The sequence below is a fragment of the Pelobates fuscus genome, chromosome 4, assembly GCF_036172605.1.
Source record: "Pelobates fuscus isolate aPelFus1 chromosome 4, aPelFus1.pri, whole genome shotgun sequence".
Classification (NCBI taxonomy): domain Eukaryota; kingdom Metazoa; phylum Chordata; class Amphibia; order Anura; family Pelobatidae; genus Pelobates; species Pelobates fuscus.
The window spans coordinates 135,382,579-135,398,852 of NC_086320.1; positions in this window are offsets into that span (position 1 = coordinate 135,382,579).

Below are 16,274 nucleotides of genomic sequence, written 5' to 3' on the forward strand. Positions count from 1 at the left end.
CTGGGAATCCCCTGCCAGCGATCTCGATCCTGGGCTCTGTCTGGGAGCTAAGGCAGACCCCCTCTGCCCGATCCAGCCCTCCCGTGCCATGTGATTGCGGGGTCCTCGCAATCAAATGGCCAGAATAGCAGGCTTGTGCAGTGTCTGAGTGCCTGAGCTCTTAGGCTGTCCCCCTCATGCCTGCACAAACATTTAAAAAGTAAATAAAAGTTATTATAAAGTTTTGTTAGATCACATATATGTGTGTATATATATATATATATATATATATATATATACTTTTAATAATGATTTATGGAAGTGCATATAAAAGTGATTAGAATATATATATATATATATATATATTCTAATCACTTTTATATGCACTTCCATAAATCATTATTAAAAGTGATTAGAATATATATATTATATATATATATATATATATATATATATATATATATATATATATTCTAATCACTTTTAATAATGATTTATGGAAGTGCATATAAAAGTGATTAGAATATATATATATATATATATATATATATATATTCTAATCACTTTTATATGCACTTCCATAAATCATTATTAAAAGTGTATTTTAATATTAATCTATATATATATATATATATATATATATTATTAAATTACACTTAGAATAACATTTTATATATGTATTTATATATAATTATATATATATATAAAATAAAAATAATCAATAAAAAAATGAAAAAATAAAATAAAAATAAATAAAATTACATTTAAAAAAATTATATATCATTTTAAATTTGTTCTAACTGTATTTTGATATTAATATACATATATATTTAAATCAAAATACATTAGAATCCCGACGCACTTTTCAGCTTTCCAGCCTTGTGCATAAGAGCATTTCTGGGAAGCTCCCACCCTACCTAAGTAGAATGCTCTCCCAGGCTGTTCCCACCTCCTATATCCTCGGATCCAGTACTAGCACTATATTTAGCATACCACAATATAAAAAATAAGGTGGCTTAATCCTCCTTTTCCTACAGAGCACCGCAATTATGGAATAACCCCATTGACATAGTCAAATCTTCATTCGATCTAAATCTTTTAAGAGATCTAAGAGATCTGCACCTGTAGTGGTTGAATATATTTATTTCCTGTTACGTATTAAATTTATATATGTGTGTATATATAGTTTGTATATTCTATTTTTGTAATATTGTATCCTACTGGAACAATGCAATATTTTGTGGACCCAGGACATACTTGAAAATGTATCCAATGTATCCATCCTGGTAAAACATTTTAGAAATAAATAAACAAATTTAGAATGACGTTATTGTAACGGATCACCTGGCACCCCGACTTGGTACCTCCGTTAAGGGATGCTCCTAGTGCTTCCTGAGGACTCCAAGCACTCTGGCAGACACCACAATCACCGAACCGATGCAGCATATGAACCTTCACAAGCATAGGAATGCTGTAGACCGTTGAATAGGAACCATACGAATAGGCTTGCACTCCTAGCAGTCAACTGGAACAGCATGCAATAAATCCTCCCCCCCAATAATGAGACGACACATCACTTTGAGGGTAAAACAGGAACTCTGGACTGGCTCATCCAGCCTGGCTTTTATTACACTTGTAAACTTACAGGCCACACCCAGGGGGAGGCATAAAATAACCAATCACATATATGGTTCAGCCCACACATCCCCTCCCCTCAGATAACAGTAAACCCAATTATACAGTACACATTTTTAACCAAGTTCTGGATGTACCCCAAAAACAGGGGGTACACCTTTAAAGCCCTTGCCCTTAATCAGCCCTAGCCCTTATTCAGGGGGACAACATATCCAAAAATCAGTTCATTCGGATAAACGGTTCGGGAGATATGGGGTTCCAAAGATTTGACCGACCGCATGGGTAAAGTATCCGAAAACAGTTCCATGCATTTTGGCCCTGCGGTCGGTCACAAACAAGGGAATGAAAACAGACGAATTGCCTATGTTATACAGCCTGGAGAGGGTTTGAATGAATTCCCTTGTTGGTGGGGTTCTTTCTACCGAACGGCGGGCCATTCGGTAGTTTCTATACGAATTTCTGGAAGTATGGAGGTCTCAGCGGTGTTTGCCTAGTCAAGTGTCCGATTTTAGTTCCAGACACTCGACGGCAAAACACCGCTGTTCGGGAGTTTAAGATGGCCGCCGCCACGTGTTCGTTTCCCGAATGGCGGCCACCCAGAGGACAAAGAAGACATTACACTGATTGCCAATTACCCGTTTGCAACATTGTTGCAAACGGTAATTGGAGGCACACTTATTCCTGGGTGGTCTGGTTGTTCGGTAGTTTCACTCAATATACTGAATGGAGTGATTCTACCGAACAATCAGATGAATGCTGCATACATATAACCCAGGTTAACTGAACACATTATAACATATGCCATATCAAAGGCAGTATACTGTAATATGCTCCACAGTCTTAAAGGTACAGTATCCCAAAAAGTCCCAATATGTCCATCGATGATTTTAAAAGGGCCAGTAGCAGCAATATAAAGTACAATATGCCCCAAATAACCCAGGGGCCATAGTCAGCAGGTAGGAGGCTAGCAAACAGGCTTCTCCAGGGCCCAGTGGCGAGGTTGGTTTCGCCACAGTTATAAATACAAATAACTATATAATGTAATAGATGTAAGAGAGATAAGATTGGCAAAAAATGTAATTGTGTGACTGACCATTTATAAACCAAACTGAGAAGAATAAAATACCGTAAGTAGGTTATGGAGGCTCTGGGAGTTTATTGAGTAACAATGCATAACCAATGTATCAATGTAGTTTCCAGAGTCTTTTTAAATCCACTATGTAATTAGACATCCAGAGAAGAAATGCATATAGGCCCCAAATAGCGAAGAAATACCCTTTTTTCAGGGTACATGAGTGTTCCATACCGAAAAGTACAGAAAATAAATTAACATTTATTTTTTTTGACATAGAGTTTAAATGCTCAGTGTTCATTCCTGCCTGATGAATTTCTTTCTTGGCCACCACAAAATTTCTTGGACAAAATGGTATGTCGTTTCATATGAAGTGTGAATAGGTGATATGCCAGGAATTGTGTAGCTATTCCTTGGTCCCTGGTCCCCTGGTCTGTCCTTGGTCCCCTTCTATTTTCTCTTTATACTGCCTCTCTTGGGAAACTTATTGCCTCCTTTGGATTCCACTATCACCTGTACATTGATGATACCCAGTTATATCTCACCTCACCGGACCTCTCCCCTGCCGTCCTGCAACGCCTCACTGCTTGCCTTTCCTCCATCTCTGACTGGATGTCCTCCCGCTTTCTAAAACTAAATTGCTCTAAAACTGAACCCCTTGTCTCTCCTCCTCCTCATACTGATCCTCCTCTTTCACTCTCCCTTGAAGTCAGTAGTATCCAAAATAGTCCATCCTTGCAAGCGTGCTGTCTTGGTGTTATATTTGACTCTGGCCTCACCTTTGAGCCTCACATCCATCATGATACCAAATCCTGTAGACTCCATCTTAAATACATAGCCCACATCCGCCCCTTTCTTACGCAAGATGCTACTAAAGAGCTTATCCATTCTCTAGTAATTTCCCGCATGGATTATAATAACCCTCATCTAATTGGTCTTCCCGTATTGCCCCGCTACAGTCTGTAATGAATGCTGCCGCCAGACTGATTTTCCTCTCTAGATAGTACAACAGCGGTGGAGGACCCACAGGTGGTTGACCACCCACAGGTGGTTGACCACCTACAACTCCAGTGGAGTGACCACCTGTGGGTCCTCCACCGCTGTTGTACTATCTATCAATAATAGGTTTCAATACCTGGGTTGTTCTACAACCTAACTGTGCTATTCAAGAATTAACACAACTTAAACTATACCATTATGACAGGCTTTCTGGCAAATAAACCAGATAGCTCCACATGGTGCAAAGATGCAGCAAATGTATTTTCCAATGAACAACTTAACACCTCAGATATACCATCAGATATTCACCAGACGTTTAATACACTGAACAAACTATACAGGCAGCAGATAAGAGCTAGTTGGGAGATTTCGTCATTGGATAACTATCTCAAAAAAGACATGATCCCGAGGGGATTGAGAGTAAACAACATCCCATCGTCTCATGCCAATAATCCGGAACTGGTTAAAGAATGGGAAGTGGCGGCAGGCACTTGCTCAAACACCTTCATGAAAATAATATGCAAACATGAGAAAATCAAACTTGTAGAAATTGATAAACAACTAGGAGAGGAAATTGATAAAACTAGTAACTTCCAAACTGACCCTTCATTCAGCCAACTAGAGATCAAGCTCAAGCAGAACTTGGATAAATTCCAACAAACGATAAAATTTAGGAAACACCATAAATTTATTCGAGACTTGAAAGACTACGATACAGGCAATGTTTACGGCACTTTCTCACGCAGAACCAGAACCAACTCAGATAACACTATGACTTCTGACTACGACTCCTCTGATACAGACAGTGAGAACAGACAACCGGGCCATACAGCAACCTCTTCAGCTCCTATCCAAAGCAATACGAGAGGAATCCTTAAGAAAGGGGTTAATTTTTTAGAACTGGACCGCTTGGACGACCCCCCCCGACAAGCATATCAGACCCGCAACAGGGGCAGGGGGGGTACGAGATTCACAAGGAGAAGACGTTACTAAGCAACCAGACCCAGATTATTAACCTCTCAGACTATAACTTAAATCCTCACGAGATCAACGTACTTAAAAAAGGGTTATCCTTTGTACCAGTGCCAGCCTATAACAAGTTCACATGGATCAAAGATTTACACCTGTTTGTCAGAAAGTTAGCTCTCTGTAAGTACCATCAATTACAAACTGACAAGAAAGCCAGAGAACTGGGCCTTTCTGAAACCGATTTTGAGGGGGTAATGACTTTGGTTTCACTACTAGATGAGAATGACACTACTGTCCTCTCTAACCAGACAAATTTAAAACCTAAAAGCAAATTTACACCCAATATTGGTAACTTCAGGAATATTGAAGTCTTCCTGGAAGCCGTCAAGTTTGAAATTGAAAACATCAGGAATGTAGAGCTTGATTTCTACCCGAGCATGAACCTGACAAAACTTGAACGAAGGGCACTAAAGCTTCTGAAGGACAACAGGGAAATTGTCATCAAACCTGCTGACAAGGGGGGCAACATCATTATTATGCAACCATCCAATTATGTCAAAATGGCCCTTAAAGTATTAGATGACAATGAAACCTACCGTGTGCTCCAGGAAGACCCAACAGATGTCTTTCTGGAAGAATATAAACGGATCCTGGATACGGGTCGCAGTGGAGGGTTGCTATCTAAGGATGAACATGATTTCATCCTGAACAGACACCCCAGGATAGCAACCTTCTACTGCCTACCCAAGATCCATAAAAACAAACTGGACCCTCCGGGACGCCCGATTGTATCCGGTGTCAATAATCTCACACAAAACGGGAGCATCTACCTGGACAAAATTTTGCGCCCGTTTGTAGAGTCACTTCCATCCTTTATCCAGGACACAAAACAGACCCTAGCACGGCTCTCCAACCTTAAACTTCCGGAACCAGTAAACCTCTGTAGTTTGGACGTGGAAGCCCTGTACTCTTCTATACCCCATGAGGGGGGCATACGACACGTCCAACACTACCTGGAAAAAAGAGGACCTAGCCACTCAGCTCACTCCGAGTTCGCCTTGAACCTACTTAGATTTATCCTCACTCATAACTACTTCCTCTTTAACAACAAATTCTACCACCAGGTGCAGGGCACTGCTATGGGGACAGCTTGTGCCCCCTCATACGCCAATCTGCACCTGGGGTGGTGGGAGGAGGTAGTTATAGGCTCACCCAGATTTCTGCCCTTCATCCCAATGATACACTTATGGGCCAGATATATAGATGACGTCATCATAGTATGGAAAGGCTCATCTATAGAGTTTGATTGCTTTGTAGCACTCCTTAATGAAAATGACCTCAACCTGAGATTCACATCGGAGTTCGGTGGGAAGACTCTCAACTTTTTGGATCTGACCGTCTCTCTAGATAACAAGCAATCCATACAAACAACTCTCTTCAAGAAACCTACCGCCTCGAACAGTCTATTGGATTGTTCCCTCAAACAAGGCATTCCAATTGGCCAATACCTAAGAGCCCGCAGAAATTGCAGTACAATACAAGAATTTAAAATTCAAGCAGACACCCTACGTAAACAGTTTAGGGACAAAGGCTACCCCAACCGGTGCCTTAAAAAAGCTTACAAAAGAGCATTGGACTCAGAGAGGGAAACACTATTGACTGAGAAGCTACCGATCATACCCACTAATGCGCCACCACGTATGATCGCCACGTATGATGCTGGTTGGAACAAAGTTAAATCAGGTATCGAGAAATTCTGGCCCATATTACTAAGTGATACACACCTAAAAAAGATTCTAGGCCCAAGGATTGAGATGACAGCAAGGAGAGGGAAAAATCTAAGGGACCTCCTAGTACCAAGTCATTACCAACCTCAGCGGCCTCAGATCCAAACCTGGTTGAGTACACCGGTTGTTGGGACTTTTCAATGTGGGCGATGTGTCGCCTGTAAGCATATTAGACGCAATTCAAAAACAATATCTGACAGTGAAAATAAACAAACATTCAACATCACCTCATTCTTTAATTGCAACACTGCAGGCTTGGTATACCTCCTCACCTGTGAGTGTGACTATAAATATGTGGGCAAAACTTTCCGCCCTTTTAAAGAGAGAATCAAAGAACATGTTCGATCTCCTAAACTGAGTATCGAAACCCCCATTTCCCGTCACCTCAGAGAACATCACTCTGGAAAATCGCATGGCTTACGCTTTTGTGGACTTGAGCTAGTGAAACGGGAAAAAAGAAGGGGTGATTATGACAAATTTCTAAGACAACGTGAGAGTTTCTGGATATATAGGCTAAAGACCCTACAACCCAGAGGACTCAACGAAGGATTTTCATTTGCACCATTTATTTGAATCACTGCTACTAAAACTTAACACTTTTTACCTTTGGTTGTTGTATAGTTTAAGAACCATATGACAGAGATATATAAAACTTTAACATTAAGTCTATGCCTGATTGCTTTTCTGAGTTTAATCTTACAAACTCCTAAACTAAAAAGCCTGCATAGCAACTACTACCTTATGGGAGCTATACTCATATATCCTCCTTGCAACAATTTTGCCTAGCCAGTTGTGTTCCATTGAACGACATATTAGTCACACGCTTGACAAGGGTTAAAATCCCTCAAGCGTTTTGAGTTGGCTGCCACTCAAGGTCCCGGCCCCTCCTCATTGGGCGGTCCTATCTCGGATCTTCACGCCCCCCTTCGGGGTGGGCTGGCCCTAACAGGGTTTAAAATAAGGCGCCAACCCCAGTACCGGTTAGCTCTTGACAAAGGCGCATGTTAGCGCCGAAACGCGCGTTGAGCGATCACCGACTTTAACGTCATGAAAAATTGTCCTACCAAGGACCACCACTATACCATTGAGCACTATCGACGCTAATTTAGTTGAATTTAATTTAATTTAAATTTTCCCACTGAGGACCACTACTATACCTGTGAGCGATTTCGTTTGAATTTGATTTAACTGTCCTACCAAGGACCCACACGCTATTTTTTATTTAAAATATCGAGCAGTAGCAAGTCTAAGTGTAATGACAATGTCCTACTGAGGACTATCCTTAGGTCTCGCAATGCTATTGAGCTAAAGTTAAATCAGACTGTCCTACATAGGACCTCTACGTTATTATTTTTACTTATTTGAGCGATGCTGTGATTAGCTGTGATTAGTATAGCTGGGGATTGTGTTTTGTGGGGAATCCTCTAAGGCCTGCACGTCTAGTTTCTGGGTACTGGGACTGAAGGGGTTATCTCGCTCGGATCCCGATTACCTCAGGCTACAGACAGGCCTCCTACTCTCGTTAAACACACCGATAGTACGCCTAGCTTCTGGGTACTGGGACTGAAGGGGTCACCTCACTCCTATCACCACTACCTCGGGCTGTAGACAGGCCTCGCACCTATCGTTTAAACCCACTGATATGACTTGTTACCACATGGGCATTTCAACGTAAGCGTACTCCCGCTGTGGTTTTGCACTGTCACTTGCGGGTGCATTTAGTGGATTGCGGAGAATGACTGCTAACCAGGTCTAAATAGGTCCAGTGTGAACCACGGAGCGCTATATCACTCCTTGTTTGGTATCTCTAAGGGTGACAAGAGGTGGATAGGCACCAATCATTTGCTATCCACTCTCGATCTTCCCCTTCTACCTAAATACGTGCCTCGGACTCTATGAAATCACTGGCTGTACCTACACTAGGAACACTGTCAGTACTTAAAATATAGTGCTAGTCTAAATGACAGTGTTCCCCCTAGACTCTTTTACGAGTCCTCCAATCTACTATCACTAAACGCTGTTAACTATCCTCTATGTGGTACTCAGGGAGTCATCGCAATTTATACTGGGCATGACTCATACATACTGTATCCACCTTGTAGCTGCCTAACAGAGTCTGTACAGCTACATTGTAACACAGTGTCTATATTGCGAGTATGTCTCAGTAGGGTTTAATTGCCCTACTCCCTCTCATATATCTATCTCGGCATTGCTCATATAGTAGTTCATCTACTTTTTACTTTATGTGTATTTCCCTTAAGAGGGTTAATAAAGATTTATTATTTTTCTACTATTCTTTGTAATCAATGTAAATAGGCTCGTTCTTTAGCTCCCTCTCACAGCATTGTATTGCCATACACTGACGGAGCACTTTTCATTCAGGGTTTAGAAGCCGATTATGGATGCACTGCTTTAGTGTACTCCACTCAGCTTCTTCTTTTCTGATTTTCCTCTCTACTCGGTCCTCTCACACCTCCCCACTCTGTCAGTCCTTACATTAGCTTCCTGTATCCGATAGGAGTCAATTCAAAGTGCTAACCCATACTTATAAAGCACTGACCAATTCTAGCCCCTCTTATATCTCTTCACAGATCCATAGGTATGCCCCTCTCCACTCTGCTCATGACCGTCTCCTGTCCGCTGCTCACACCCGTACCGCCAACTCGCAGGACTTCTCATGGGTGGCTCACTTCCTATGGAATAGCCTACCTACTGCCATCAGACTTTCCCCTAGTCTTCTATTGTTTAAGAAGAGCCTAAAAATCCATCTCCTTAGGAAAGCTTATGGCCTCCCAGAGTAACCTCTACCTCACATACCTGTCTCTTGCTCTCTCCTAAAGGGCAGCATTCTACTCTCTCCACCTGCTCTGCTTCACTCCAACCTATTTTGAAATCTACGTCCTGTCCTATTGTGTTTTACACCCCACCTCCTATAGACTGTAAGCTTGTTTGAGTAGGGTCCTCTTCAACCTATCGTTCCTGTAAGTTTTCCTTTAACTGTCATATTTATAGCTAAATCCCCCCCTCATATAATATTGTAAAGTGCTACAAAATCTGCTGGCACTATAAAAAGTTTAAGCAGATACGTTACATTAAATATTCTATTTACAACACAAAATATGAGTTTTGACAAGATTTCATATTTTTAATTACCATTTCTGATAAATCAAATTAATAACGTAACCCTGTCACAAGTAGGGTTGAGTGTGATGTGGTTAGGCTTTTTGCTCAAAATGGCCACTGTTCCTCATGTGGAGTATGAGAATATTTGATATGTTTATGGATTAAAATAATATGTTAAAAAGTGAGCATTTACCATCCTAATTTTATGTGATGTGGTTGAGTTGTTATGCTTGACAATAGCCTCTCTGGCTATATACCTAATATATATTAATAAAAGTATTCTTTTGAGCATTACTGTTGAAGACAGCTGAATGATGTCACTTCCAGTCAATGATGTCATGTGAAGGTAGATGCTAAGAAAGTGCCAAGACAGGCACACAACGCTTCCAGGACCTCCTTGAAGGTTTGCTGTTACATTCTCAGTGTCTTTCTTTTTTCCCACTTCTAGTGGATTTAGCTTTTTTCAGCTGTATTTTGCCTTTCCTTGCTCCACCCTTTTAAGGCAGGATGTTTCATTTCCATCAATTTAAATGTGCATATCAGTTGCACCTATTTTTCACTAAATTGTGCACTCTTACATAACCTACCTGTGGCATTATTTTGGAGCTACTACCGTGTGCGGACTTCAATAGAAATGTTCATGTGTGGGTAGAGTCTACATTATTGTATGCAGAGAATGATTGGCATGACAAGATTGAGTACAGATTGAGGAATATAACTTTAAAGCCATTTTGCTTAAATACCATGCATTGTTTCTGAAAGGAACACAAATACTTAAATTTTTGCAAGAAAATTATAGATAATGTGCACATTTTAATAATTTTTTTTTTTATAAACAAATGGTGTAAGATATTATTAAGTCATTTTTGTAATGCTAAAAACAGTTTGAATACAATAATTAATTTTATTAATTTTATTGGGCATATCATTGTATTGTAAAAAGCTTTTTGTAGCGGAGAGCTGATTTCCCACAGCTTAACTCCACCAATATAGTAAGAGGATGCAGGAACAAGTAACAAATCCAAGAGAATATCCAGCACAATCAGCTATAAAATCCAATAGTATCCCATCACCTTTCCCTATCACTGGACGACACACAGTATCAGGAGTAGAACTAACTTTTAATGGCAACATTCCTGCTTTTATGAGATTCTCCTATGCAAGGGAGGGATTCACCACAATTAGTACATTATCCAATTCCAGCGACGTTACCTCCCACACATCTCCTCCCCTTAGATTAGCCTTTAATACAATTATACACAGCACATTTTTCCCCACTTTTCAGATGCACCCCAAATTGGTGGGATATGAACTTAAATATGGTACCTCTGATCTGGGTGAGAAACATATCCAAAAATCACCCAGATCAGACCAGGGGTTCGGGAGTTATGGGAAGGTAAAGTTTTGACCGACCGCATGGGCAAAGTAGCCGAAAATAGTTCCATGAAATCTGGCCCACTTCGTGCCCCAAAAGTCCCGAAAGGCTATACCACACATAAAGGAGTCGGTAACCGGATGAATCCCCTAGTTCGTGGGATTCATCCTACCGAACGATGGGCCGTTCGTGGGTTTCTTTTGGTGTTTTCTGCCGCCCTGGAGGTCTTAGCGGTGTTCGGCTAGTCGAGTGTCCGTTTTGAGTTCCAGACACTCGACGACCAAACACCGCTGTTCGTGGATTTAAGATGGCGTCCGCCACGTGTTCGGCTGCCGAAATGGCGGCGGGTTCGTGCGCACAAGGGAATGAAATGCAAGCAGGGAGGTAAATTATCCATTATACACATCAGGGTGGTCCGGTTCATTTGGTACTTTTGTTCGTATGGTGAATTTTAGTGGTTCACATGTCAGCTTTTATTCCCATACCGAACAAAGTATGTCCATACCTAGTTGCTTAAAGTATTGTGTACTCCAGGCACAGGAAAATCTATGCAGGGCCAACAATCAATAAAAAGAATAGGACAGCCAAAAAGGGGTTCCGCTCCACTTTTAATATTTAATTTTGGTAAGCCACCACTTTAAAAAATCTGTTGGACTGAAATATAACAAAATCTAAGGAATGACCCATATAATATCTTTGTATCTATCTAGATATCTGTCTTTTTTAAGATAGAATGTTTACTCAAGCTTCAGAATCAAGAAGCAAAATCTAAGTTTCCGAACTATGTTAAGGTGTTGCTTGGAAATATTATCAGATGCCTTTTTTAACAACAAGACTTTAAAGAGTCAGATGGGTATATTGCTGGGATGTTCTTAGGAAAGGAAGATGGCCTTCTGGGTTTGTCTGATATCCATCCTCAAACGTTTTGCACTGAAAAGGAAATTTATGAATAAGAGGTTGTCAAAGAGGGTTCTTACAGAGCCTTGAGAGAAAAATAGTTTTGGTGATAATCATGAAAGTTAAGAGTGAGTCATCTATATATCTTATATATTTTTAAAAGTTTTTACTAGTCTGCTGGGAGACCATCTGGTCCTGGTGATTTGACTGCATCTAGGGTTGTGATAGTTGATCACTTCTTGTGCTATGATGTGGTGTGATTTAAAAACAACCTTTGTAAGTCTAGGTAAAAAAAAATAAAAAATATGGAAGTCCATGCATTAAATGGCAATTTGCTAGATCATTCTCTTTAGAAACAAACAAATGTTGATGTAATTATGTTTGAGTTTGTGCTTTTTGCAAGATAAATGTTTCTATTATTCCACAGAGCTTTACAATGGGTGGATGAGCAGACATGTAGTTGTAACCAGACAAGTTGGGCACACAGGAACAGACTGGTTGAAGGCCCTGCTCAATGAGCTTACATGCTAGAGGGAGTGGGGTACAATGACACAAAAAGGTAAGGATAGTTATTTATCAATTTAGCAAGTTTCAAAATGTAATCTCACTACTAGCCATTACAATTTAAAATGTGTCATTGGAAAGTAGAAATTCACCCTTAGTGAATATGTCATGGATTACCCAAGTTTACAATAACATTTCAGACCACACTAGCCAGTAGTATAAAACTTGAATTTTCAAGACCCAAATTAAATATTGAGTTTTCTTAAAGGAACACTAGAAGCACACTAACCACTACAGGACTACACACCCCTCCATGTAAATAGTCCAACTGTTCTCTCATAGTTTGCCTTCTTACCTGGGGTCTACTAGGTGCCACTACCTGCCTCACTGAGAACCAGGAGATTTTTTTTTAGCTAAGCCTGGGGGTGAAGAGCTCAATGTCAACTGGCCTTGAACTTCAGGGCTTAGATCAGGAGACCTAATGGAAGCTCCTAGCAGGAGCAATTGGTTCTCAAGACTGGAATCGAAGGGGTAGGGAGTGGTGTCCAGGTAAAAAGCCACACAATTACCAAACAGTTAAACTACTACATTGGGGAGTGCCAGTATAGCCACTGAAGCGCATATAAATTGTACATTTGAAGTTGCACTGAAATTGAAATTGAAATTGTTCCAGTTGACATATCTTGCAATAAGTGTGATCACAGAGCACTCAACCCTTACATGCAACTTACTTCTTTGGGTTTGTATAAAGAGAGATTTTAAATTTCACAGGCGTTATAGTGGCATAACAGATTTTATTGGGAATCTTGGGTATCTTGTTTTGTATGGTAGTCTTTGTTATATCTTCCATACTTAATGAGATAAAACACATAAGAAATAACATGTATATGACAGATTAAATCTCAAATACATGCCTTAACTGTAAATATAAGATTTTATCACATTAACTTATTATGAAATATTCCTTACTACCAACATTATAGATATGTTGATTTGAACAAAATATATAAAGGACTTTTGACATTTTTAAAGACTAGCTTCACAAATAGCTCTGTGATGCTGTTATAAAGTAATGCTCATATAAATAGACTGTATAAATATAATTAAAGTTGTTTTATATGCATAAAATAAGTTATACTGCTTCAGAAGATATATGACCTTGATTCTATAAGCCTTCTCTATATAGCTCACTTACACTTTGCCAATATTTACTTTTATTAATGTTTTAAATTATAACAAAAAAATACAACCATAATCAACATGTTAGTTCTCTATTAGACATCCATAATACTTTTTCTTTTATCACATTATTTTATTATTTAATTCCCCCAAAAAATAAGAAAAGGAAATGTCAACATATTTAGTAGTAATATTAAAAACAATACAGAGCTTTTAAAATAAAATAACCTTTCTAGATTTTGTGTTTGGTTAGATTAAACATAATTAATTTTATTAGGAAGAGATCTTTTTCATTGTGATGTGTGAAACCATAAGATGAATAATGTTGTAATGCCTTGAATCATTAAGGCACTTTTTTACTAATTCCAGACTCCCTTTACATAATAAAGTGTTCATTTTATTAAAAATATTAAATATTTCAAATAATTTAATACAGTGTCTGAAATTAGCATTAACCTGCTGGAGTGTACCTGCTTCTCTACCTTTGGTACAAATTATCCCTCTTACCTATTTTTTTATTTAAATTTATAAACCTATTTTAAGATATATCTAAACGAAGAGAAGCAAAATTGTATGACGATGAATTACTTAGTGTGTTCAATTAGAGAAACATAAATGATTGCCTATAAAAAATGTAGTATATTAAATGTATAATCAAAAAATGTGGACACAGATCCATCCAGAGTGCACAGGCAATGGATCTATCAACATCCAGGTAAAGCAAACTGTCCAGAACAAACCTTTGATCCTTTATTTAAATTACTAAATGCATGGGTAATATTTTGGCTGCAGAAGGTCTTTATAAAACTTAAAAAACAAATAGCAAAGGTGGAACAGCGCTACAATAACTGATCACACCTGAATAGGAAGGTAACCCTCAAAACCTTCAAGGATAAATCGAATAAACAGAAGAGAGAAGACTAATAGCTCCAAAATAAATACAGTGGTACCTCGGTTTACAAATTTAATGCATTCTCGGGACTTTTCTCATTGCGAAAAATTTGTAGAACGAAACGTGGTTTCCCATAGGAATGCATTGAAAAACAATTAATCCATTCAGGAGGTGAGAAAAAAGTCAAAATGAGCTGGAATGGAAACCAACCCACAATGCAGAACACACAGTAAAAGGCATGCAAATGACAAAGCTCAGCTCGCTACCTTTCCACTGCTTGAGAAATGCACCAAAAAAGTTCCAAAAAGTCCCCAAACCACTGCAAAAAATTTCCAGAATGGCTCCAAAACTCGATGCAAAAACCGCTCTAACACCTCCACACTCGATGACACGTGCTACCCACAGACTCCAGCATGCACGAGGGTGGCGCTATAAACCTCCCAGGCGCAATGCATCCTTTAGAAACTTGCTTTGTATTAAGAAAAAGATTTATAAACCAAGACATTATTTTCAATGGATTTTCATTTGTAAACCGAAAATAATTTTAACCGAGGCGTTTGTAAACCAAGGTACCACTGTACAATATTGTGGTAAGTAATCAAAAAAAGGTACCAAGTATATGATAGAAATATCATTTTGAGATTTTAAAAGTCTTCTAATGTTGAATAACATGTCTCCGGAGTGATAGCTCACATCAATGGCATATGCAAAATAGGAGACCAATAGTGCAGTCTATGTACTATAGACAACATAGAACTAAAAATTGCCAGCTCACGTTTTTCAGAACTATAACCAGCTCTTGGTAAAACTGCTTACAGTGAAGCGACAAAAAGTGAAAGGTTAGGAGAATAGATAACATAAAAACTAAAAAAGAGCTAGGTATTTTCAACCTATCCCAATAACACTTTCTTCTACCTAAATAGCTATCTAAAGCAAGGGATTCAAATTTGCCCCAACTAACCCTTTCAAGCCCTTTCAGGCTTTTTTAGATATCAAAAAATTTGTAAGAAAAGCTACTCTAAAAAGATTTTTAACAGTCATAATATTACTCCTCTCCATACTCCTTCACCAAACCTAGAAATAACAGACACGCAAGCTGCTACTAATACTTCCACATCTGTTATAAATACAAATCTGAAACCAAAATCAAAATTTTATCCTCCCAATTTTAAATCAGGTCCCTTAGAAGTTTTGAAAAACTTGTTTTAAAAGATTTTAATAAAATAAAATAAAAAAAATCAGATAAACTTAATCTCAACTATAAAGAAGGACAGGCCCTTTAGGAATTACAATCAGATGAAGAGATAATCATAAAAACAGCAGATAAGAGAGGAGGCCTTGTCATCCTTTCAAAAGAAATAAACATAAAGGAACCTTTAAGACAATTAAACCATACAAATGTATATGAAAAACTAACCAAAGATAAAAATTATTCTAAAAAATTATCTAACCAAAGGAAGTAATCTTAATATTCTGAACAAACAAGAATACAATTATCTAAATAAAATGTATCCCAAGATCCCGGTTATTTATTTTTTACCCAAAATGCACAAAAAACAATCTTTTCGTCCGGGTCATCCTATCTTTTCAGGAATTAACTCTATTTTATCTAATTTATCAGAATATATTGATATTTTACTCCAAACCTACGTAAAAAAATATGAAACCTTATTTAAAGGACTCTATGTCTCGTCTGCTGTTTGTAAAGGACTTTATCTGGCATCCAAATTATATTCTGGCGACTTGCGATGTCCAGTCCCTCTATACAATTATCCCCCACCATAAGGGATGTGAAGCAGTCACCAGAATATTAAGTAAAGAAAATGACATCCCAAAATATCAAATTGATTTTATCCAAGAAGG